The sequence below is a fragment of the Aptenodytes patagonicus genome, chromosome 1 (genome assembly GCF_965638725.1).
Source record: "Aptenodytes patagonicus chromosome 1, bAptPat1.pri.cur, whole genome shotgun sequence".
Lineage (NCBI taxonomy): Eukaryota > Metazoa > Chordata > Aves > Sphenisciformes > Spheniscidae > Aptenodytes > Aptenodytes patagonicus.
In genome coordinates this window covers 197,981,952-197,988,426 of record NC_134949.1, presented here as the reverse complement: position 1 = coordinate 197,988,426, position 6,475 = coordinate 197,981,952, and positions in this window count along the sequence as shown.

Genomic DNA, 6,475 nt, shown 5'->3' with positions numbered 1-6,475 from the left:
CAAAAATATCTGTGTTTATTAAGTTCACGTGTCTAGTCAGATGGTTCTCATTATTTCCATCATTGCATACTCACTAAATTAGCTCTGCATTAAGGATGCCAATCCTGCCCCAGTGGGAGGATGGCTCAACCATGCCAGTTTCCTAAGCATTAAGTACATATTTCTTGATATCTAAGAAATAGATTTAATAGATTCCACAGATTTAAGTTCCAAAACAAGTCTTTCTTTTGACTTGTCAGAAGGACAGATGAGGACAAACGAAACAGGTAGCAGCGTCCAGAACTGTGCTGCCATGGTATCTGAAGACCAAAGTTACCCCTCCGAAGGACAGACTAACTTGTATTTCAGAGCATAAATTGTTTTAAGAAATTTTAAAGTAACTTCCTTTACAGCCAGCTAATTCAAGCGCCTCTCACCTTTCTCTAAAGCTTGTGGTACTGAAAACATTAAATATAAAACACCGGGCCTCGAGTTTCAGCCCATACGGTGCTTTTGGTGGGCAGCTGGTTCCACATCAGTGTTTTGGCACCCAGCTCCTGTTACTGCCTCACTTCTTGCCATTTTCAGAGGGACAGCAGGTGCCCAAGGTGTGTGGAGCCCCTCTCTGCGTCCGGCAAGGCTGCCGTGCTTTTTCGCTTGTGCTTTCCCTCCAGCTGGGTGGCAGACATCAACCATGGCTCAGAGGTATTGTGTAGGAAGCACAAGCCGGCAAAGGAAGGGAAAAAGGAGACAACCTTCTTTTTCTGGACAAAATCTGCCCACAGCTACAGAATAACTGGGCTTACAAATACCAAAGAGATGAAATCTGGTGGTTTTCCAGTCTCTGCTCCAGGATATGCCCATGATAGCTTTGGGGTGTCCAGCCTGGGGACAGACACATACAGTGGATCTGCCTTGAGGCCTTTAGCTGTTGCTGAGGAAAATGGCTTCCTGCTGTGAACACAAATACTAATGAGAACCCTGATCATAGAATCATTAAGGTTGGAAAAAACCTTTCAGATCATCAAGTCCAACCGTCAACCCAACACCACCATGCCCACTAAACCATGTCCCTAAGTGCCACATCTACTTTTAAATACCTCCAGGGATGGGGACTCAACCACTTCCCTGGGCAGCCTGGTCCAATGTTTAACCACTCTTCCAGTAAAGAAATTTTTCCTCACATCCAATCTAAACCTCCCCTGGCGCAACTTGAGGCCATTTCCTCTTGTCCTATCGCTTGTTTCTTGGGAGAAGAGACCAACACCCACCTCGCTACAACCTCCTTCCAGGTAGTTGTAGAGAGCGATGAGGTCTCCCCTCAGCCTCCTTTTCTCCAGGCTAAACAACCCCAGTTCCCTCAGCCGCTCCTCATAAGACTTGTTCTCCAGACCCCTCACCAGCCTCGTTGCCCTTCTCTGGACACGCTCCAGCACCTCAACGTCCTTCTTGTAGTGAGGGGCCCAAAACTGAACACAGTAGTCGAGGTGCGGCCTCACCAGTGCCGAGTACAGGGGCACGATCACTTCCCTACTCCTGCTGGCCACACTATTGCTGATACAGGCCAGGATGCCATTGGCCTTCTTGGCCGCCTGGGCACACTGCTGGATCATGTTCAGCCGGCTGTCAACCAGCACCCCCAGGTCCTTTTCCACTGGGCAGCTTTCCAGCCACTCTTCCCCAAGCCTGTAGCGCTGCATGGGGTTGTTGTGGCCGAAGTGCAGGACCCGGCACTTGGCCTTGTTGAATCTCATACAGCTGGCCTCAGCCCATCGATCCAGCCTGTCCAGGTCCCTCTGCAGAGCCTTCCTACCCTCGAGCAGATCAACACTCCCGCCCAACTTGGTGTCGTCTGCAAACTTACTGAGGGTGCACTCGATCCCCTCATCCAGATCATCGATAAAGATATTGAACAAGACCGGCCCCAGTACTGAGCCCTGGGGAACACCGCTCGTGACCGGCCGCCAACTGGATGTAACTCCATTCACCACAACTCTCTGGGCCCGGCCGTCCAGCCAGTTTTTGACCCAGCGCAGAGTACACCTGTCTAAGCCGTGAGCCGCCAGCTTCTCTAGGAGAATGCTGTGGGAGACAGTGTCAAAGGCCTTACTGAAGTCCAGGTAGACCACATCCACAGCCTTCCCCTCAACTGATCTAGCTGAGAAGGATCAGAGGAACTTCACATGTACCAGAAATGGAAGGAAAATAGTGGGTCTGGCTCAAATCAGTCTGAAACCAAACTGAAAACAAAAATCCAATGAACTGGGAACTGCTGCTGTTGGCCAGTTTCCTCAAACTCTGTCTGGCTTTTGGCAATACTTGCTTGTCCGTGTACTTTTTGTCCTCCAAGATTTTTTTTCCTATTGTACATGATAGCAATTTCCAAGTGATTTTTTTACCTTTGATATACAAATGCCTCATATTTCCCACACACAGATCTTTCAATCTAGGTAACTTCACTAACAAATTACTTTTACTCCTGAAAATCCACTCTTTTGCATCACAACCCTCTTTTCTTGTGAGCTGCTGCCTGGTAGTATCACATTGCCCTGGCTGAGGCAATGTACCAAGATAATTCCCAGAGTTTGGTTGATATTCAGCAACTAACTCTCCATAACTCCATTGCATGCCTGAACCATTAGTCATTAAAAAAATGGATGGAAGTCTTACAAAAATGCCCGAGAAAACATACCATTTTCAGCTCTGCGTGTTGGTCTTTTGGGTTGCTGTTTTTGCACGAGATTTTAAGGGCAAGTATTTGCAGTTGGCTAATAAACAGGCAGAAAAGGCTCATGGTGCACCGTAACTCCACAGCAACTGCTAGTTATCAAGAATATTAAGCAAACAAGAAAAATGATTTATTGTGCAGTCAAAGTATAGAAAACAGAACCTGGAAGTACAATTCTTACACTGCAAAGAAATATTCCTCCAAAGACCTATCTCTGCAGGTGGTTTACTCTGCTGTGAATCAGACCATATCAACACAATCCTTGAGCACAGCTGAACACCTCTGATGTTTTCACTCCTGTTGGAATTGGTAGTCACAGTAATGTTTGTGTCATCAAATCTGCTCCAAATTATTTTGGTGGTCTTCAGCTGCCTTTTCACACAGCAATGCATCCTGCGCTGCCCAGCTCCACTGCTTACCTGCACGTTCTCCATTGTTTTAGAGTCACAGCGAGCAAATACCAAGTGATAAAATGGTGGCTGCAGCTAGTCTCCTCTCTCCCTCAGTGATCCCTATAGTGAGAACATGAGCTTTTCCCCCCCCTCAGACTTGCACTATCCCTCATCGCTGTGCTTCCAGATAGATTTGTAGTAAGGTCTTCAATTTCCATGCTTACTAGGAAGATGCCATAGTCCAGGAAGTTCTGGAGTTCCCAAGGTGGTTGGACTGTCTACGCTGGTAATTAATTTGGTGCAACAGAAACGGACCAGCAGAGTGAAATGTCTAGTGCTGAGGCTCCTCATCTCTGTCTTGGGGAGTCTATTTTGATGTTTCACAACATCCTTGTGAAACGTGGTTCAAAGCTGTCCCCCAAACCTTCACTTCATTGGCTGCAACCTACTCTGGAAAGGCCAACACTGTCCTCTCGCTTGCAGTTGACAGTAGTACATCAGTACCCAAATCACTGTGACCTGTGTAAGGCCTTACATGCAGAAGCCATCTTTTCCTCCATGTACAACCCCCATGTGGTACTGTACTGCTTGACCCACCTCTCTAAACAGCTGGACAGCATCCACTGCAAGGTTTTGATGGTCTTGTTTCTGCAGCTCTGGCTGCTATTCTGGGATGATACTTGCGAAGAACTGATGTTCATCCTCCTGCACAATGAGGATTTCCCTGAGAATTAGGAAAGGCAAAATGACTTTCAGGGAGCAAATGGTTTGCCTGTGGTTGGCTGGAGATGGTGGGCTCAGGAGACAGGCTTGGACTGATGGTATCCTGCAGGATGGAAAGGAACACACATTGCAAGGAAACCCTTTCCTCTCCTGCATCAGACAAGTTTCCATGGCATCCCCCTCACAGCTTTTCAGCTCCCAGAAGTCACCCATCCCTCCAGTGCCGAAACACTCTGCTCAAGAGTGATTGTGCCCCTCTCGTCACACAGTGGGCCATCACGTCCAAAGCCAATCACCCATACCCCAAGCCAGACCCCCTCAGTCCCAGAAAACACTTCCATGTTCCTGCAAAGCACTTGCAAGCCAAGCTGCCTGCACACATGTTCCATTTCTGTCCTGCCTAAACCCTTTGAGTGGACGCTTGAAGTTAAGCTCCAGACAAATTGTCCATTGGGACCTCCATGCCAGCACAGTGCAGGGGCAAAAAGTATGGTTTGGCTTAGTAAACATGGGTGCAGGTAGCAGAAGTAGCCATGTGGTGGCAATACGCTCATTGTAGTGCTGCATTTCATGGCTATAAAATCTCCCAGGCAACTTTTCAAGTATTCTCACCATTTCCACCTTTTGTACAGGATCCAAACAAGAGCAGACCAGGCTTGGCGGTCTGCCCGAGGAACGTGGTTCTGAACAAGCATTCTGAAATACTCAAGGCCTGTTGTTTCAGCTGGCAAACGGCAACAGCAGGCAGCATGTGATTTAATGGCATATTAGTTGCAAGCTTCATTACATTATGGGTTAGATATTTTTCACCAATTGAATGTTCCAACAGCGCTGAAGTCCTGCTAAACAAGAAGTCAGCACACAGGTCAACTTTCTTTGTGACTGAACAGTAATTTCCAAGTATTTCAGATCATTTGAGATGCACAACTAACTCACCATCACTAACTGGTTACCACAGACTCAGCAATTATTTCTACATTAAAGCAATAAAGTAATTTACAATTTGATGTATTGTTTCTAAAACCATTTATAACCTAGCCTGCTCTTCCTTAACAATTGCCATATTTTGAAGAATAGCCCCAAACCATTTAAAAGGAATGTTTCAAGAAAATAACCACATAGAAAAATCAGCTGTATCTGAAGCCTACAATTAATTAAAAGTGACAGAAAAAAACGTACATTTAACTTTCTGGTATTTATAATGTGTTTTCCTTGGTTTGGGCTTTGAAAGTAGGAACGATCAGTTTTATTTTGGGGAAAACACCACGGATCTAAGCTCAACTATGTAGGTCTGCATGTCTCAATCCATGCAAACATGTGCAGCTCAGCAGGGATTGCAGGCGTACAGCACTTCCCAGAAACACTGCCTGGTCTGGCAGAGTATCTCGAGTATTACCGATCACTGATATACATTATAGATAATGCTAATTTACCTTTCCATAGGTTGTACAGTGTCCTACTGCTTTTACCTGGGCATTGCTTCTGAAGAGCCTTATTGCAAGTACGTCTATTGATTCCTAATCCAAAGAAGAAAAAAAAGAAAAAAAGGAGTTTTGCACAGTTTCAGCTGAGGAAAGTGTCATTAACCCTCAGCACGGTGGTTTAAGCCACCATATTCCACTTCATATTGCCGAAAAGTTAGAACCACAAAAGTGACGTCTCAGGAGAAGTCACTTGTTGATCTGCAGCAAATTGCTTACAGATTGCTTACAATTGCAATGTCTGTCCATGTCCAATTTGTAGCACATTAATGTGCTACAGGTCCCTGTCTTTTATGTGCAAGTAAAGGTAGAGTTTTTAGCAGACATCTGAACAGGAAGACCTCTTACTTTGTATCTCCACAATTATTTGACTATTCAACTAAAGAGGCAGAAGAAAATCCTTTTTATTTTAGTCAGTATCCAAGATGTCAGGTATAACTTTATACCTTTAGATGTAAGATTTTAGACTGCTGTATCTTTATTTTTTAAGTATAAAATAGCTCCAAACCTGCATGGCTTAGTCCTCTAACATGTATGTGAAACTTAATGGGGAATTTTGTATTTTAGGGAAGGGGGAGCAGTCATTTTTGTTTGACATAACCGTTATTCAGGCATGTAGTACAAAAAGATGGTCACAGGTAAATTTTCCTTCTCCTGCATTGCTCAAATGACATTGAAAAAATGTGTCAAATACTGCAAACTAGCAGGAGGCGAGAAAAAAAGCTCTAGTCAGGCTGTGGCTGCCGGATAAATACCTGTGTCGGGAGTTACAGCAGCTCTGCTGTGGTTCCCCCGTAGGCACACAGTGTTGTTATTTCAGCGTACTTAATTCCTAAATAAATCCTTCTTTAAAAACAAAAAACCACACACCCAACCAAAACAAAAAGATACTGTGGTCGTAATTCATAAATTCAGCTAACTCCTGCTCAGTAAGCTTATACACAGCCCACCAATCACAGGTTTTTTTGGGGAAAAAATGAGGATGATGTGCTATTCGACCCGAGCAGCAGCAGCCCGACTCTTGCCCTCACAGCCACCACCATCCACACCCACCCGCGGGCCCTGCCACGCAGCGAGCCCGAGCGCCGGGCAAGGGCCTCAGGGCCGCCTCGGCCAGGGGCTCCGCCACCCCCGCCCCGCCGGCGGTGTCACACGGCGCCCGCGGCCCCTGC